Raw genomic sequence first — 19,081 nt, 5'->3', positions numbered from 1 at the left:
TGGGGTTTGGGGGGAAAAAAGGTCAGATACGGATTCAGTTATCGTTTCGGTAAATATGTAAAGCAGAGCAACAACATCCTGCAGGGATCCCGAAACCAAGGGACTGGAGGGGATTCTGGCGTGGGAAAGACGGATTGCCGTTGCTGTGCGCGTGTGTGTGTGTGTGGGAAGGTTTCCGTTGATAGGGAGGTAAAGAAAAAGATGAGCTTTTATGGTTACAGGAGGAGACCCAAAAATGCCGGGACCCCGGGGGGTGGGACGGGATGAACCATAAATGAGCTCCAGCGTTACATACCCCCCCCCCCCCCCCCCCCTGTGGTACAAAGGGGACGGGTAGGACACTGCAAAAAAAGGGACAACCGAGGGACAAGATTGAACTTTTTCCATCGAAAAGCATAAAATCTTTGACGACTCTCGGCGACTTTTCTCGGAAAGCGGGGGAGGAGGGCGCAACCCGCTGCCCTAGAAAGATGTCGACAACCACCACCCAAGGGGGAGGGGGGAGGTGAACAGTCGCTCGAAAGTGTCTACAGCGAGTGTGGGCACAGGATCGTTCGCGTTGAAGGTCGGGCTGCTGTATCTCGGGCGAGCAAAGTTCAACTTCTGGCGGCGAGTCTTTTGCAACACAAAATTAATGACCGTTTTTGGGGTGGTAGTGGGGGGTGGGCTACCACCCCCCATCGCCAGATGGAATGTTTGACGTTTTGTCAGCAACAACCTTGACGTGTGTGTGTGTGTGTGATACAATTCTGTTTCGGAAAGGGCAAGAGATCGACACGGTAGCGGTCGTCAAAATCGATTGTAAAATCGCCCCATAAAAGTCCCCCCCCCCATTACATTACACCCAAAAATACCAACAAAAAATTGGGGTTGAGTGGGTGATGAGGGAATTTCACCGTGCACAATTTCACCCACTTTCCACCCCCTATGGACAGTGGGTGCCATTTGTATGTGTGTGTGTTCTGGCACAATTTCTGAAAGTGACTAGCGCGCGTGAAAAAGGAAGGAAGCGGTTTATATCCTTCGATGGTGAGAAAGAAGGACATAAACACACACACACACACTCACACACACATACACGGTCACACGGAAAATTGGCTACAGTCGGCTGCCCAAACAGGGGGGGATAAGGGCATAATGAGGAACGTGGACGAGTGGAGTTTATTTTTTGAATAATACAACAGGAAGTCCGAGAAAATTTATTATCCGTCCACTCTCGCCTTCCGTCGTCCGTTGACCTGCCTTCGCCGCTCCTTCCTTTCCCATCAAAACGAGGCCAATTGGTGAGGTTTGGGAAAGAATCGGCGGTCGGCCCGCGCGCCCACTGTTTGCGTCCTTTCGAGTTCGGTGCAAACATCACGTTCCAGGTCCCACAAACCACACGAGCTTTACGGGCGCAATGTCTTTCTGGATTCTTGTGTGTGAGTGTGTATGTGTGTGTATTGCCCACTCGTCGTTTCTTATTTATGTCTCTCTTTCTGTCTCTCTGTTCATTCGGCAGAAAAGCGACGGCTAGGCCTAGAAGGAACGGAAGCACGCGGAAAAGGATATTTAGGCGGGCGGGTAAGGTTTTATGTCTGAGTTTTCTAACGGCGGGAGTGTAGCAAAACCCCCCGGCCCCAGATTAGCCTATAGTCCACACCCACACACACTGTTGGGTCGTAGTCACCTGCCATCTCCTGTCCCCGGACAGGTCGAGAAAAAAGGGCCTCCCAGGCACAGCAAAAAGGGACGAAAACCGGACTTGCTCCACTTGCTTTTATTCTCCACTTCATAGCGGATGCGAGATCGCGGGAGAATATTTTTGCTGATCCTTCCCCCCCCCCCTCCCCCCTCATTTTCCCTTTATCTATCTTTCCCACCCGAACAAAACAAAATAAGAAGAATGTGTATGTCCTTCACACACACACACACACACACACACACACACACACACACACACACACACAAACCGGCCCAAAACCCACCCAATCGCGCTTCTACGGAAATCGGCCGGTCCATCAAACTGCGGGGCCGCCCCCGGTTAAGCCCGGTGGAAAATGTATCCCGTATCTTTCAGTGTCCTTTTTTCCTCTTCCCTTTTCCCTCCTTCCCCCCCCCCCCCCCCCTATTCTCAAGCTGAAGGAGAGAAAAAAAGGATACACCCGGGAAAGGAACAGATTCGGATGGTGAAGCTTTTTGATTTCGATTTTCTCATTTTATTCGGCTCTCGGAAGGATATCGGAAACCCTCCGGGCAAAAATGGAAGAAGAAAGAAAAATTGTCTATCCTCCCCCCTTTCTCCTCTCTTTCAACACCGTTTCTACACCAACCAAAAAAAAAATACACCAAAATTTTCCGATTCGAATTGTCGGCCTTTTTTTCCCCAAATTTTCTTCAACATTTTCCTACTCCACGTTCTCCCAGCCATGTGAGCGGTGGGTGTTGGGTTCGAAGGATGTGTTTCCGTTGTGGGAGGACTTTTTGTTGTTGTTATTGTTGTTCCGTGACTCCATGTGTGTGTGCGTGTGCTTGAGGAATCAAAATAGGCTCTTCCAAATCGGAGTTTTGGATGATCTCGGTGAGCAGAAGGGAAAAAAGGAAGGCCGAACTGTGCATAAAAGCTCAATCCGGTGTGTGTGCTCCACACAGATGGACAGAGCGACGTGGCAAAGAAAGCAATGGGGAGGAAGGGGGGACAGGGGGGGGGTGGGAGGACAACAAAATCAATAAACACATAAAGCAACACAACAACAATAGAGTGGCAGGCAACACACCACACACAACGATTCCAATATCACACAACGTGCGCTTCGATCGCGTCACACATACACACACACACACACACAAACACACACATATGCACACGGCACTGGTCACAGAACAGGGTGACGTTCGTGTGTCTGTCTTTTTTTTTCTTTCTTTCTGCTGGTTGTGTTGTTTATCCTTTTTGTGCTTCTCTCGTCCCGTCGGGCGTCGAGCTGAACATAGAACGTACGGCAGCCGACGAGCACATGATGTATGGAGGTTTTTTCCGAGTGTGGGAGCGAGAGAGAAAGAGACAGAAGACCTCATTCTGTGACCGGCATGTGTGCACATATGTACCAGCACACACACACGTGCACACACACACGCGATATCGCTTCGAGCGAGTAGGGCACACAAAGAGCCTGATTTCGAAGTCGGAAAATGAATATCAATCCAATGGCGCAACGGGTTGAAAAACACCACCCACTTTCCCGATCGAGGCGAATGTATCGTCTCACACACTCTCACACACACACACACGGGAATAGTACCAGCATCACCTCCGCTTCCACAACCCCCATTCGTCCTTGTATTTAATTCCGCGCGCCCAATCGTGTTAAGGACAAACACATCATTTTAACCTCGTTCTAGAATCCTTCTGCGCCCCAAAACCCGGCAGCCCGGTTAACTGCGCTGACGAACGCACGTACGTTGAAGCAAGGGGTAGGGGTGGGTTTTGCTTGAAATAACTTTCGCCGCTACTGTACCGGCCTGGGCGAGGGACGACGACGACGACAAATGGACGAAGTTTTTCCTGCTCAGCCGCCGCCACCGCTTTTGGTCGTCGAGATTTGGAAAGGAAGCGAAAGAAGGCCAGAAAAAAGAGCGGGAAAACTTTCCCAATTTCACCCCCATCAGCTCCCTCTCTTCCGAAATTCATTGCCTTGAAACTGTTACGCCAAGGCAGAAGAAGGTTTGTAATGTGGCGGCTGTTTTCCCTTTTGCCGACCATCACACCGCCTGCTGTGGTGCCACCGTCTGCCGTTTGGGGTGTCGTTGTTGTTGTCGTTGTTTTTTTGCCTTTCCTTTTGCGCAAGAAAGTGTACGCAAAAAGGCTTCATCCCGCAACCCCGTTCTTCGGGCGGACTAAGGGCGGTAGCAAAAGAAAAAAGGGATTTTAAGTCGATTTTTTCCCTTTTCCGTTACTGTTTTTCACAGCCCTAGAAATGGGTGGGAAAAGAGGCTACAGGGAGCGACAGCAAACACACAAAAAAAGAGTTTAAAAAGTATTTTTTCACTTCCCACACTTCACCCCACACGAGTTGTTTTTGGAGGAGGAGAGATTCTACTTCTGGTGCGCCGTGATCCTTCAATCAGCCATTTGCGCCAATGACGCAATTGTTCCGATCTGCTGTCTCTCTATGTATGTGTGTGTGTGCGTGTTTCGGAAGCGTTATGTATATTTTTATCATGAGTTTTTAATTCCCATAATGGAGAAAGTTTGGCGGAAGGAAAGCGATGAACGTCAGTCATCAGACGCGCCCGAACATTATAATATGATTGTGTTTTACAAATTGTAAGTACGTGCTTACAGCTGTGCTGAGACGACTTCAAAAGAGATCTCAATTTTTATAAAAGGTTTTTCCTTTTTTTATTTAAATATTACCTAATACAATGCGTGAATTAAGTACAGCTATACAGTCTTTCTCGTGCTGTCATTTGAAGCCTTTTGGGAGAACGGTTTCCGTTGGCGGCGGCTTATGCAAAAAAAAGGCAGTGCAACACTCCAGCTCAGGGCTTTGAAATGTCCGCCGAGGTAAAGTAGAGCGTATAAATGCCTAGAAGAAGAAAAAAAAACGGTCCAGACACCGAAAATCGAACGAAAGGATAGAAGAAAAAAAAAACGAAGCGAAGGGATGTATCAAATTTCGCTCAAACGCTCATTGACGCTGACGCAATTGGTCCCGCGCGGTCCCCTTGCTTAACGAACAGTGCTTGTGCTTCGTTGTGTGTATGTGTGTGCGTTTATTTGTATTTTCGTGCTCTCCCTTTTTCTCACTCCCCGTTCTCTTTCCCTTCAAGTGTGCATTACCTCGAAGGACCTCGAAAGGCAGCCGTAATTGCTGCATGCGGAGCAGCAAGAGAGCATTAGAAAACCCGGCGCACACGGCGCAAATTATGGGGCGTTTGGTTTAGTGCCGGACGCGGGAAACGAAACAAGGATGTACCCGTGACAAAAACAACGCACACACACACACACGCAATGTACCCCGTGACCGCGTAATATTTTAATCATGATCATAAACGGTAATCGAAAGAATAATGATGACGGCCGCGAGAAGTGACGGCCTTCCCGTGTTTACGATAATATCGGGGTTGCACCGCGCTTTGATGCCGCTGGTTGAGAAAATTACGCTTTTCCTCCGATACAGTGTGTGCACACACACCCCTTTCCCCTTTCAATTGGGCTGTGGCGGAGAGTGTTTGTTGGAATAGTTTTGTTTGGCTTCCACGAACGAAGAGCTCACTTGTGACGCTCCGTTTATGTGTTTACGTGTGTGTGTGAGTGTGTGTCTGGAAGAGTGTGGTGTGTGCAAGGTGAGTGTGTGTAATATGAGGCGCATAAAGGGGTTGTTAATGCGGGATGGGGTTGTTTAGTTTTTGCGCGCACTGTGTTTGCCCAAAAAAACAAAAAAAAACGGTTGCGGTGTGAAAGTCGTATCACCCGAAAATAAGCTCTATTATGTCGATATTGATACAGTGCGGTTTGGCGATAGTGAGTTTGTGTGTGTGCGCGTTTTATTAGTTTAAGTGTGATGCAATCGTGATGTCACACGGTGTATAAAAGCGAAAACTGTAAAAATATAGGTTTCTTCGATTAGATGCCTTTTGTACGTTTATAGCACGTCACATCGTCGGTGGACACCGTGGTTGATTCGTTAGCATCGTTAACACAGCTAGTAACAACATGCGACCGGTTTAGGTTCAAATCGCAAAATAAAAATGTCAAATTTATCATCGTTGACGATGACGTATTGCAAGAAAAGCATTTAAAAACAAATGTTTGCTTCTTGTTTAAAGGTTCAACGACACATAATAAATGGCTTTCAAAAAGAAAATCTCACCAAAGAGAGAGGGATGTGTAAAACATTAAAAAATTTCACCATTTCTTTCAAAACCATCCAATATTATTCACCCTGTTTTATCTTCATCGCCGTTTCAATTACACCCTATTTGGCGTCCTTTTTACGGGCAGACCCCGAGCTCCGTGCACTCATAACCTCCCATTCGTCATCCAGCGTGTTTTGTAAGCGCTCTCTCTCTCTCTATGTTTACATCCGTGCGATTTTCCCCGGGACACCGGACCCCGGAACCCGCGCGGAAGGATGCAAGTTATTTACTGCCAATCACCCCTTTTGCTGTCTGCATTTTTAACCCTTGCGACTTGGCTTCTTCATTGCTCGGGCCGGTCTTTATTTCTCTTTTCTTTTGCTGTCCCGCGCAATGGCTAACACCTTCCACCACCACCACCACCACGCCCGAAGCGGGACACTTTGAAGGGATGGGAAGTGGATTTACGGGCATTATCGATAGTGTGCCTCCTGCCGGGGCAGTTTTCCATTTTCCAACATCCTCCGATGCACCCGAGCGAGGATTGTGCGCGTATGCCAAGATTTGCAACGGTCGTCCTCGGTCACAGACACACATACGCACACTGTGTTAGTCACAAATAGTCAGCAAAGAGTCGGCAATCTAGCAACTGTACGACCGAAAGGGTCCTGTCCTGTTCGCATGCACAGCAACGGAGCAGTGCTTCTGCTACTCTGTGTACTTTTTGTATGCGTGTTGTTTTCATCTTTCGCTTCGCTCTCTCGATTGCTTCCCATAACCCCTTCGATTCCCCTCGATAAAGTGTGCTTCCGCAGCACAGAATCCAAACCACGCAAGCTGGATGGAAAATGGGAAGGATTCGTGCCGATTTTTATGCCGCGTTCCCATTTCCGATCTGTCCTCGGAATCGGTTTAGGACGGGAAGCAAATACATGTATCCGTGGCGAAAATGGGAAAGAGAGAGAGAGAGAGAGACAAGCGACCATTAGTTGCGTGAATTATGGTTTTGTGAAATGGGGAAGGACGACCAGGACGTAGGACTCCGAACGTTGTTGTGCAGAAAGTCGGCACATCACAATCGATGGTGACGAGTCGTTGATGAATTTTGCTTGGACGGGCTGAGAGTTTGTCGCTCGGACCCTTCTGCATTTTGTTTGCAACCGGGGTTGACACAGAGATTTTCATGTTCCGTTTGCTCGAGTTATACCGCTTTTTTGTTCGTGTTTTTTTATGTTCAACGAACGGATCGATTTTTATCATTTGAAAGAAATACCATTTTACAACCATGCCAGGGTATTTCTGCCGGTGGACTTATGTTTTATGCCGTATGCCAATTTCCGACTACAAAACCGAACATAAAAAAGACACTTTTTATGACACATCCAAAAGCGGAATAAAAATCGAAACATAAACAATTCGACTCATTCGCGTCTTCAAAGTTTGGGTAATCCACGCGCGAGCTGAGGGCATCTCTGTACACCATATCGTTCGCGCGTCCGGGCACGACAAATCGCTCTTCCTGCTACGAACACTACACTCATCACCGTGCGCACAAATGGGGGTAAAGATTTATTAACTTTAATTGAAAATGTTTCACGCTGCGTTCGTTCGTTCGTTCGTTCGTTCGTGCGGCTTCGAAGTGTACCGAGAGCGTGGCAGCGGCCCGGAATCGTTTATGTTTCCGTTTGTCGCTTGTGTGTGTGTGTTTTTTTTTTTGTAATGCTGTTGCTGTTAGTGTAAAGCGACCCTCAACAACGGTGACAGTGTTTTAGCAAGATGGTTGTTTAATTGTGGTACAGACAGAGAGACGCACACGCATATGCTGCCTGCATGGTTGGTCGATTATTTTGCAAACCCTGTTTTTTTGCTGTTCCCGACAATGGCACACAATGTGACGAGTATGTGTGTAAATGAGGGGCTCAAACGAATCGTACCTTTTTGGGGTTGATGTTAATTTTTATGATCACCACAGCAGGACAGGGTAGAGAGACAGGGGTCGTCGGTTGTGCATACCTAGGAGGGAGAGAAGAGCAGAGAACAGACACATCATTAGTTGTGTTGATTAATTTATACAATGATGAAAATGCTTCAGTACAATGTTTTGTGGGTCGTTTTTTTCTGCTAATTTTTTCAGCCATTACGACACTTTTCACAAGTTAAATCATTACTGAATTGCACTCAACACTCGTCTATCACAGTCAACCACCTTCAAAGTAGCTCTTTTCCTCGCATTAAATCGATCGCAACTCCACACTCGACTCTGTGCACATAAATAAACACACATACACACGAAAAAGCAGAAGGAAAAGCTTCACCCAACGCCCGTGGACCTTCCACACACGTGCGAATGTAGGTTATGTCATAAAAAGCAACATTGTTGGCGCAAACCCGTTGGCGCATCCTTTGGCGAAAGTGCAGTGCCGTCCACCGTCGTTCGCAAAACGAAGACGTTTGCATGATGTTGACGATGTGTGTGTGGCTGTGTTTGTGTGTCTGTACGATGAAGAGTTCCATTCGACCGTGGTGAGCCGGTTGTTTCGATTGTTTTCCGTACGCTCTACGTTTTGCTCTCAAACCTGCTTTGAAAAAAAGGGAAAAGCCGCCCGACTCGTCCCCACCCCCTCCGATGCAATTATTGTTTGGTTTTAAACTTTTCCTCCCCATCATTGATGGTGTGCCTTGTGTTTGTGATTTTGGAAGGGCGGAGAAGGTGCTTTGCGGTGGCGGGGGATGGGAATTTGCGAGTGGGTGACAGAGCACGATCACCATCCAACGGCCTGCCGCCGCTCGCGAAAGCTCACGTAAGCAGAAGAAAATGTGCTTAAATCATGACTTTTCACTAATGAACGCCACCTGGCCACATACCCCTCCATCCGTCATCCGTGACTTATTTTCGGTTTGGTTTGAGTGTGTTTGTTTTGTTTTTTTTTCGGTGAGGGAGTGAGAGAAATGCTCTTCTTTACACATTACCATTTTGTGCTTATTTGTGCCTGCCAAGTGATGGAATGGACGAGGTGGAGGCAAACTGTTTAAATTACTCAACAAAGAGTAACACAAGCTGACCGAGATGATCGGGTTTTTTTTGGGTGGCTTTTGATTATTCCACTGCCCAAAAGTTGAGAGTAAATAAAATTACACAAATTGCACCACGCTTTGAAGAACCTTTTTCCACTTCCTTCGCAAAGGAAAAGTGTTTCAACGGGAGCAAGGAACGGCTCGGGAAAAATTACATGAAACTGTGTCAACTTCTACCACCCCAACAAGCCCCATTAGAAACCGAACCGAGGCCACCCATCTAGCGGGCGCGCGGGCCAGTATGGAGACGATGCGCTTCCTTCAGCCATTTCCAAATGAACTCATTTTCCCATTTCCCAACCCAACGTGCCGCCGTGCCCAAGGTGAGTTTGCAAAACACCCAACAGGGCAGCGCCTGCTTTGGTGGAAAGAGGGAGGGCTTGGTGGCGGTGAAATATTCAATTTATAAACGCACACACACACACCGATGCAAGACGCACACGTACAGGCGATAGTGCAGGATGGAGCGCACGCCCGAGAGCTTTCGGCGAGTGAAGAGCGGTGCAAAACGAAACGAAACGAATCACCGATATGAACGAAAGTTGAACCTCATTTTCTCCCCCCCTTCTCCCCCCTTTTAAGGGACGTTAGGTGTGTTTGTTGGACTGCACACGTACAGCACAAGTCCCCCCAACCAACCAACGTCGTTTTCGAGGCGACATTCCTCGCACTGGGTGTGTGTGTATGCCCTCCAAAGTTGCAACGGTTGGCACTCGCCAGTCCAACACCCTTCCTCTCTCTCTCTCTCTACCCCTACCTCTACCCCCCTCTTTTTCCGTTGATTTTGTTTTCCTTTCCTTTTATTATTTTGGTTTCTGATCATTGCTCGACAAAACCGTAGCACCAACCTCAAACTCCAATTGCGCGGCGACACATACACAGGAAAGCTCCCCCCCCCCCCTGTAGATCACCGAAGGGTGCTTTTGGGGGTGGAAAATACCGAGCCGGGCTGTGGTTGTGTGTGTGTGTGTGTGTGTGTGTATGTTTGTGCTTTCTGAATGAAGCACGACGGGCACGAAACAAGAGCGAATCGAATCGAAGAAACAGCAAAACAACAGCAACAACGGCCAACAAGCAAGCACAGAAGAAGCGAAAAATATGCAAAAAAGAAGTAGAAAAAAGCACACACACCACGGGGGAGAAAGAAGCTCCATCGTGTAGCAACGTCGCACCGTTGCCGGTTCGGTTCGGGGTGGCGAAAGAAATAAAAACCTTCCTCCCTGTTTTTTGCGGGTCCCTCTGTCCCCCGGAGCCCGCTAAAACGATATGGAAAACACCCGAGCGCAAGAGGAAGCAAAGCATACACACACACAACACAGCGTGGAAGAGTGCTGCACTACACCCCTCCCTCCATTATCACCCTCTTCCTCATACCCCAAATGGCCAGATGGATTGGCGCGCGCGTTTGGCTTTCGTTCGCTTTTGCGGGCAGGCGCGCGCGCGCGCCCGTGCGCTCGGTTTGCCGTTGGAACGATTTTGCATCATTATGAAGTGAGGCACCGAGAGATCCGCGGGCGAGAGTTGGACGACCAACGTAGAGGGAGCGGGGGGGGGGGAGTAGTCAGTCGAGGCGGTCAGTGGCAAATGCGACAATGCTTGCCTTATGCATACACACACACACACACATACACGCACACATACAAGCGCACAGTGAGTTTCCGAGACGCGCCGCCATCGATGCGGTGTGTGCCGGCGACTACCCGTGGAACGACGAACCGCCTTGAGACGATAAACTTGTGTGTGGACGACGACGACGACGACCACGATGAAGGAGGTAGCGGTTGAGGGTATATATACTAATGAAGAAGAGAAAGAGCAGAAGTGGAACGAGGGCGAAACTCCCTTCCCTTCCATTTATTCTCCCTTCCTGCTCCACTCACCCCCCCCCCCCCCCCCCCCCCCAGTGTGTGTGTGTGTGTGTGGGGGGTGTTTGGCCACCCCTCAGGGCGAGACCTCTGCATTCACATGAATTTCCTTACGTCACCTGCCCCGTTGCTATGGTCTCGCTCTCTCGCTCTCTCTTACTCTCAGTGTAAGTATGTGTGTTGAAGCCTGCGCGACCTTCTTCTTGTGTGCACTGGTTCGCATAAGGCGAAGTGATTTGCTACCCCACCGACTCCCACCGAGCCACCCGAGGGCGCTGGCGCTGGGCGGTTCGGGCTGGACATTTCGATGAGCGACCCCTTGAAGAGAGGGAAGAAAAAAAAAAACAGTGCCCGACCAGCCGAGGTCTCGTTACAGCGGTGGACAGTGTGGGTCGAAGACAGGCGACTGGTATTGTGAGGTTGGAAAAATTTGGAAAAATTGGATTGATTGGTAACTCTTATAATTCCTTGTTGTACATTGAAACATGTTGGAAAGCTTTATTTTAAATAAAACTAACAGAATCGTGTCATTCTGCTAGAAGAAATAGAAAGTGCTAGGGGTGTTACGAGGTGGTTTATACCCCGATAGCAACTTCATGCTTGCTGGCTCATCCCGATGGTCTAATCGTATGTGTACCGGGCTCTGCAAAGGTTGGATATTGTTCAAATCCCATCCGAATCATCATCCATCCCCGCTTTTGAAGTAAATTGTGTCTCTTATTCAATTTTCCACTAAAATACTAGAATGAGGTTCAGCTGGAAAGGGCGATAGCGCTCCAAAAAAGATGAAGAAGAAGAACTGTGTTTGATTCAAACAATGGAGGGTGGTACATAGAAATAGAACAACACTTTCAATTCCAATAATGCTGCAAAAGTATTCTTAAAAGTTAGTTTCATTTGCCTGCCCGTCCGTCTGCTATTATTTTTTGCACACGACTGTATTATTGGCGCGCCGATGGCTCTCACACTACTTCTGCACTACACACGCCAACCGAATACTGTTTCCTTCGCAGTGTTGCCATCCAACAACAACTACGGCGTCGATGGTGACGACGACGACGACGACGACGTCGAACGCAAAGTTTTGTTTGTTTGTTTGTGACCACTATAGTGGACTCCAACCAACCTCAGCTACACCGACCTTCCCCCTCTCCAGTGCACTGGGTGCGTTCCTTTGGTGACCCTTCGACGTTTCCGTTTCACACCGAACCCCTCCACAACACACCCCTGTGTCAATCGCTGGCCCGCTTTGCAACCTTTTCGCTCCCTTCGCCGGACTCGGACCGCTGGTACCATTCTCTGGCTCTGGTGCTGTTTTGTTCCTAGCCAGTCCGGTCGGTTTCCTTCGCTTCCGTGATGTGACCATTACCGGCCCTTTTCTCACTCCCCATCCTTCTCCTCAGGCCACTTTTACCCTGGGTGGGGCTTTCCGTCCGTGCACTCGTTCCAGTTTTGTTGTGCGTTTTGTTGTTACACATAAAAGCTAGATCGCGGCTCGGGGAGTGAGTTTCAAACACACACACAAAACCAAAGGAGCCAAGTGGGTGAAAGGTGAAGAAGTGCGGTACGGAAAGATAAGCTGGAGCATACACACACACATTGTGGAACGAAAAAAGGGCTTTATGATCGATTAATGGTTTACCGATGCATCGGGAAATGCGAGCAGTCGGGTAGCTTGCTCCATTCTCCGAAAGGGTCATTGATTTCTTTTGCGAGCTGTTCTAGAGAGAGAGAGAGAAAGAGCTAGTTCGTTCTGGTTATCCTCATACGCCTACTCGTCTAACGCACCTAACAACAAGCTCGATACAAGCGTGACCCACGCTAGGGGAGGTGAGACAATGTTTCGGTGTTGCTTATGATAAACCGTCTCAGCTGGCGATGAAAAATCGATTTGGAAGGGAATGTGCCACCTTAGGCAATAGTGGTTGGAATGTCTTAACAATAAAACTGAAGGATCGTTTTTTGTATAATTTAATGCTTATTCCATCGAAACAAATCCCCTTCAAACCCCATTTTAATGGAATAATCAGTCTCTGCTCAGTTGGAAGCTCAAGCGATAGATACAATTAAGCTATCACATATCGATTGGTTCCGATTTTTCCTCCCCTATACCCTTTGCGGCAGGATAATCCAAATTGCCCAAAAGTCCACCAGTTAGGTGCATCCATTTAGTTATTGATTCACGCTTCATTACTCACAAACACACACACACACCACTAAAGGCTGGCATTCCATCCATACCATTAGTTAACACGTATTGACCACCCATAAGCCCTTCCAGTGCCAGTGGAACAACGACTGCGTCACAAAAAACATTCCAAGCAATGGATAATAATTTGTCCACTCATTCGTGTGTGTGTGTGTGCGTTTTTTTATCACGTTTATCGGGCTGCCTAGCAGCGGTGGTTGTTTGTTGTTTTTCAATTTCCACCAGCAGCGTGGCCAAAAAAACATTTTCACCATACCAACATTCCAGATGAGCATCGATAGCATCACCCCATGAAACCCGGAAAGTGTGAAACAATAGAGCGATAATGTGAAATAATGAACAGTTGTCATTTTCGGCACACGATTGTAGTTTTGTTTTATTGTTTTTTTTTTCGACGATGGACGGTTGTGCTTTTTCCTACCTCTGTGTGTGTCCCCCTCCCCATGCCAAACCCATCGCATCAGATAAAACCGATGACACCCGCGTCCCGCCACAGTGCCAGTGCCGAAAAGGATCGATAAATGAATTTCCACGGCCAGTGGAAAGTGGGCGCCGCGAGAGAGGGAGAAAGTGCCTCGCTGCCTGTCTCTTTTCTCGTCTATTAAGCTGCAAAAGGGCGGTACGGGTTTATGTGGAGCAAAATGGACTCTCCTGGCTGGAGGGAGGGGGAGGGGGGGGGGGGATCCGAGGTCCGTGGGAGCTGGGTTGGCTCATAATAAAGCGAATTGGGAGGCAGCGATGGAAAATGCGCGTGGTCAATCCCAATTGTGCGGAAGGAAGTGAAATGAGGGGTTAGGGAATTTATTTCCCACCGTAACACCGCTGGAAGAGGGAAGGTCGGTGTTATTGGGGTTTCATTTCGATGCTGTTGTTTTTTTTCGCTTTGTGCTGTGCTGTGCTGTGTTTAGGTCATTTCGGGTAGGATCGATTTTTTGTCGTTTTTGTCGTTTTCTTCACTGTCTTTTGGGAGTTGGAAGTGAATTACTTTTGGATATGAGGTGGAGAGAGCGTGAGTAGCGTTGCTTCTTCATTTTGATTTCATCATATTATATAAAATTGAATGGTATTTGATTCACAATATTAAAGAAGCATCTTTTTATACGTCCAGTGAGTCAAAAGTATGTTGAAGTTGAATTTAAACACTTGAAAATCAGTCAGAATTATTCTGCTTGAAGTATTACAATGCAATTATGGAATCGAACACAATTTCCATTGCCTTTCTCTCTAGCTCTCTCTCTCTCTCTCTCTCTCTCTCTCTCTCCCTCTCCCGCTCTCTTCTACAATCACAAGAGACAAGCGAATGAGATACGATCAACGCGTCAAACGGCAAACAACACCGCCAACAAATGGCAGCAAAAAATTGCACCTTTTATGCGGGCTGTGAACGAAAGAAAAACTCCGAAACAAACCACGTGTGAGTGCCATGAGTAAAAAAAAACTCCAACAACCAGACAAAAAAGAGAGGGGGGAAGCGCCGGAAAACAATATAACACATTGTGCATCGTTCATTATGGTAATTATGTTGTTTTCGTTCTCGTCGATAAAGGAACTTTTAATTGAAATCACTTAATCAGTGCAATTTCGGCGTAGGTGCGCCATTTATTTGACGGCAAACCCTTGGTGGAAAGGGATTTATTGCAACACATTAGTGGATGGTTCCGAGCAACAGCAAAAAAACAGGGAAGAATATTAAGCGATGCAATAAATGTGATGTCACTGTGTGGATCAAAGGATAAAGGGGGAAAGAAAATCGTTTTTATGTGAGATTTAAATTTTCAATCGGAAAACCCTTGGCCCCATACACAAACTGCACTCTTTCCAGCAAGCACCACAACATTTTGCCATTGCATCCGCGCCTTGTTGGTGGCGTACAATCATTTTTAATGAGCTACGAATAATTGGAATCGATCATTACTACTGAGCAGCTCCCAGCCGCAGCAGCAGCTCGAGCTAAGAGCGTTCGTCGAAGCTTTTCCGATAATTCCATCCACCCACTGCTGCGGCGCTTCCCTCTTCCTGCGCGAAACAATTATGATCCGATTGTTGAGGCGGGTCCTTATTTGCGCAAGCCAAACTGGCAAACTAGTTCAATAATGAAGCGTCTTGAGGCGCGTTAGCATACCGATCGACTGGGTTGCGATGCACCCAGTACCCGCGCTTGAGGGAGCTAAACTGCAAGCGAGCGGAAAGCACACGGCACACCGAGATTGTGCTGTGCAATCGTAACGATGCTGGGCTTTGGCCGTTGTTAGCCGGCCCAACCTTTGTCGAATTGGCGTCCGCCGATTTGCGGGCCAATCGGTAGCACAAGCTCCGAACTCCGGGGCCATCGATCGGGCCTGGTGGACTGCTCGATCAAAGGACCGAGGGGGGAGACCTTTAGCTTTAGCCGGACTCAACCAGTACCTTCCAGGGCACCGCGAATGGCCCTGGAATGAGGGTGATGATGACGATGGCAGAGAGGGGTGTGGAGTGTGCAGCGAATGGGTTTGTCCAGTCATTCGCGATTCGCCACCACATTCGCTTGCGACCGCGAAAGATCGTACTTGGCGACCAATTAAAACCGATGGAATCGAATTTATCTGCCGCCCCGAGAAGTTGTGAAGTATCGTTACCCACCCTCGTTGCCTTTGGCGAAGGAGGAGAAAGAGAGATGGAATAATCGGGAAGGGCAGTATCGAGACTTGACCGGCTTGGGCGCCCGGCGACAGGGGCAATAAATAAGTGAATAACTGAAATATAACCATACTCGCAGCAGTCCGCAGGGCCCAAGCGAGTGGCGGGATGGATGATGGGGAAAACACAAATCTGATGCAGCACGTTGTTGTCTGGCCTGTGCGCGCCGCGCACACAGGACAATGAACGATCTTCTGTGCAGTTCTGTGGGGAGAGAGGCAGGGGAGGGAGACGACTCCAACAGTGAAGACACACGCACGGAAAAGAGCTGTTTTGTAAAACCAACCCAAAGGAGATATAAATGCCGATTGGAGGTGGTTAATTTCCGAACGGGACACAACACACACACAGACACGGATAGAGGAGAACGAGTGGTAAGGATGGAGAGAGAAGGGGGAAAGCAGCACAGCGGCAACAACACCATCGATTAGGTGAACGATCAATATCCTATCGATCATGGCGGGGAGGAATTATAAGGAATTTGTTTGGTTATAATTACATTGGGATACAGCTTAGGAGGGGAGTTGAACTCTGGAACACCTATACAACAGTCGCATACGTTCGTCACTAGACCGAGTGGCGATATGCTATCGCTACAGCTAGCAATCGATCAGATTACACGTTTGTGCAATAAATTTAAACCATTTTGCCTCACAACCAAAGCCAGCGGTCAGTAAAATTCGCACCGATTCTGCACCGCCGCTGACGATGCGTTCGCAGGTTTAATTTATGAACATTCCTGCTCCGAGTCAATTGGACAGCCACACGTTTTATGACTGTTCCTTCTCCAAGGATCTGCCACGCACCCCCCGCATTCGTGGAATGACTGCACTTCTTCGCGGAAAGTCCTTCTGTTTTGCTTTTGTGCTTTGATTCTTTGTTCCCAGTGTGGCAGAGAGGCACGAGCACCTTCTGCTTCAAACCGGCACCAAGATCTCCAAACTGCTTCCACCCCTCCCCCGATGTATCCGTTTCGGATCGGTTGCATTGCGAAGTGATGCATTCCCCAGCCATGTACTTCTGCTGTTGGTGGCGCGCGCGCGCGAGTTCTTCTTTCAACTGCAGCTTCACCGTCATCAACGAGGCAAAAGAGCAGTACGCACATATCTCACCCTCGCCCTTGCCTTGGATGCCAGTGCGCGGTGCCAGCCTTTCGTCTCACAACCCCTTCAGGCGCTGCTATTTTATGAGGACAACAGTTGCAGCAGCAGCAACAGCAAGTGAAGAATAGCAAACTGAACGATGGAGGTGGCGGCGAAATGTATTAATAAGCATAAAAATAATACCAACAATCATGGCCACAACCGGTGCCGGCTTGAGAACAAATTCTCGACAACTTCTCTTTGGAGTCTCCCTGCCTGCACCGCCCGTATGCAGATCGCTCCACTGTCGAAACGGGGCAGCATCTTCGATCGTCGGAACGCAATGACCTCATCGTGGCAGCACCACGGCACGTCCTTACGCCTCAGAAGTGTGCAGATCCTTCACCGGATTGTGCTGCACATGCCGTGGCCTACACGGGCGCACACGGAAGACGATGGAGGCCGAGCGGAACCGCGGTGGGAAGGATTCGAAAACAACCTTATAAAGCGGTGAGTTGTGAGGATGATGATGATGATGATGGCCGATGGTGGAGACCAGGTGGAACGGGTATTGATTCTATTTTTCGCCCCCAACAACAACAACAACAACAACGCCCCGGAATGGGTTGCGCATGGCGCTCGCGGTGCGGATTGCGTGTGCGTGGGGCCCGTGTTCGCGTGCGCGTGTGCTGCAGCAAAGTAGCCAACAAACAATAATAACGCAATTGGAGGTAACGTCGGGCCGCTGGTCGGGTTTTGTACAAGCAAAGAGGTGAGGGGGGGGAATACAGGGGTTGAAAATAAAACAGCACAACCACACAAAAACGCATATACGCGCAAGCGACAACTCGATAAAAATGAAACATCCCCTCAGCGAGGTACGGCAGTGGTGCACGGTGCGGAAGCGTCGGCTTCATTTTGGTTGCATTTTATTTCGATTCCAACACGATGGCAACACACACACACACTGGGACGGGCGCGGATGAGACAGATGATAAATAATTTGCCTTCTCATTGTCGTCGTATCGCATCACCCAGGGACCTGAGCTTCGGGGTCCCCGGGTCTGTGCTCGTTTGCGTTCGCTCGAGGTCACCATACATACTCACCACACTGCGCTGCGCATGTACACCACCCTTAGAGGAAGGCGGTGGTGGTGGTGGTGCTGAGGCGACGGCGGACGCAAGACGCGATCAAGACGCGAACCGCGCGAGCACAAAACAACAGTGCAAATGCAACTCCTTCCCTTCCGAGCGAAGCGTCCGAGGTGAAGGGCGAAGAAGAAGGAAACTCGAACTCGCAGCAATGCGGCCGCGGCTACTAAGACGACGGCAACGACGACGACGCCACTGCCATCGCCACTGCCACTGCCGGCTCGCACAGGGGTTTGTGTGTGAAGCGAATGAGATTGTTTTTGTGCAAAACGCCACCGCCGCCCCGGTTCCAAAGGCGCGCATGACGCGCTGGACGCGCTCCGGACGCTTTGTGTGGAGGTGGGGGGAGGGTGGCAGATGGAAGACTTGTGTGCGACGGGCTGGGCAGAGTGAAGGTAAATTTAAACCAAAAAGCAAACCATGCGTGAGCGAAACTGTTCGGTGAGCGCAGCGCGCGCGCGTCAGTGAGCACGCGGGTGAGCGAGATGATGCTCGCGAAATCACAGTCGCGTCCCCCCACATCCCCACCCCAAGGTATCGGTTTATGATACCACCAAGTGATCGTGTCGATAAGCTCCCCAACCGCCCGTAGGGTGGAAGAGATGTGGACACGAAAACAAAATGACACCAAACAAAAAGAGATAAATATATCAAATAAAATGAAACCTCAGCTGAGCGTGTGTTTCGACCAGGGTGGAACCGATTAAGGTGACAATGTCCGCCCCGGCATGGATTGCAATCTTGTTGTTACTACTTATCGCCGAAATGTATCAATTGTAAATTAATTAATCAATCTTTATCCACTGCTGCTCTATACCGCAATAAAAACTCGCTAATCGACTCGTCGACTCGTAGCAATGCGTGACGTAAGCGTGAGAAATCCGGCTCGAAGGACCATTTTTTAAAGAAGGGGAAATGTCCTAAACAGAGGGTCTTTTCTTTACATATTTTAAACCAAACCCAATCTCGCCTGTCCCGATTTCGCTCAGCTTTCAGGTGAGATGAGATGAAACGGAATGTGCCGGACCGTGTCGAGATTACTTCCTCCTTCCCGTTTTACCCCCTCTCTCACCCGGGGGATGCAAAACGGGAGTACTGAAGCGGAAACTCCTTCGCCGAAACGGAACGACCGCATTTGCCTACACAACACTCACACACACACACACGTCCGTACCAGAGGGTGA

The 19,081-nt window shown here is 48.9% G+C and overlaps 1 protein-coding gene across 5 annotated transcripts in view; it reads right to left on the bottom strand.

The window, feature by feature from the left end:
• The window catches only part of LOC120960997 (zinc finger MIZ domain-containing protein 1), a 107,435-nt gene that overhangs the window by 52,153 nt on the left and 36,201 nt on the right, over positions 1 to 19,081 (bottom strand). The window contains exon 3 of one of the 5 annotated variants that reach the window (XM_049607653.1): positions 7,773 to 7,851. The exons of the other annotated variants lie outside the window; for them this stretch is intronic. The gene's annotated coding sequence lies outside the window, so the exon portion shown is untranslated. The remainder of the gene's footprint in view (positions 1 to 7,772; positions 7,852 to 19,081) is intronic. 5 annotated transcript variants of the gene reach the window in all.

This window comes from Anopheles coluzzii, chromosome 2 (genome assembly GCF_943734685.1).
Source record: "Anopheles coluzzii chromosome 2, AcolN3, whole genome shotgun sequence".
NCBI lineage: Eukaryota > Metazoa > Arthropoda > Insecta > Diptera > Culicidae > Anopheles > Anopheles coluzzii.
The sequence above is the reverse complement of the archived record's forward strand: the minus strand, read 5'-3'. Positions and strand labels throughout refer to the sequence as shown.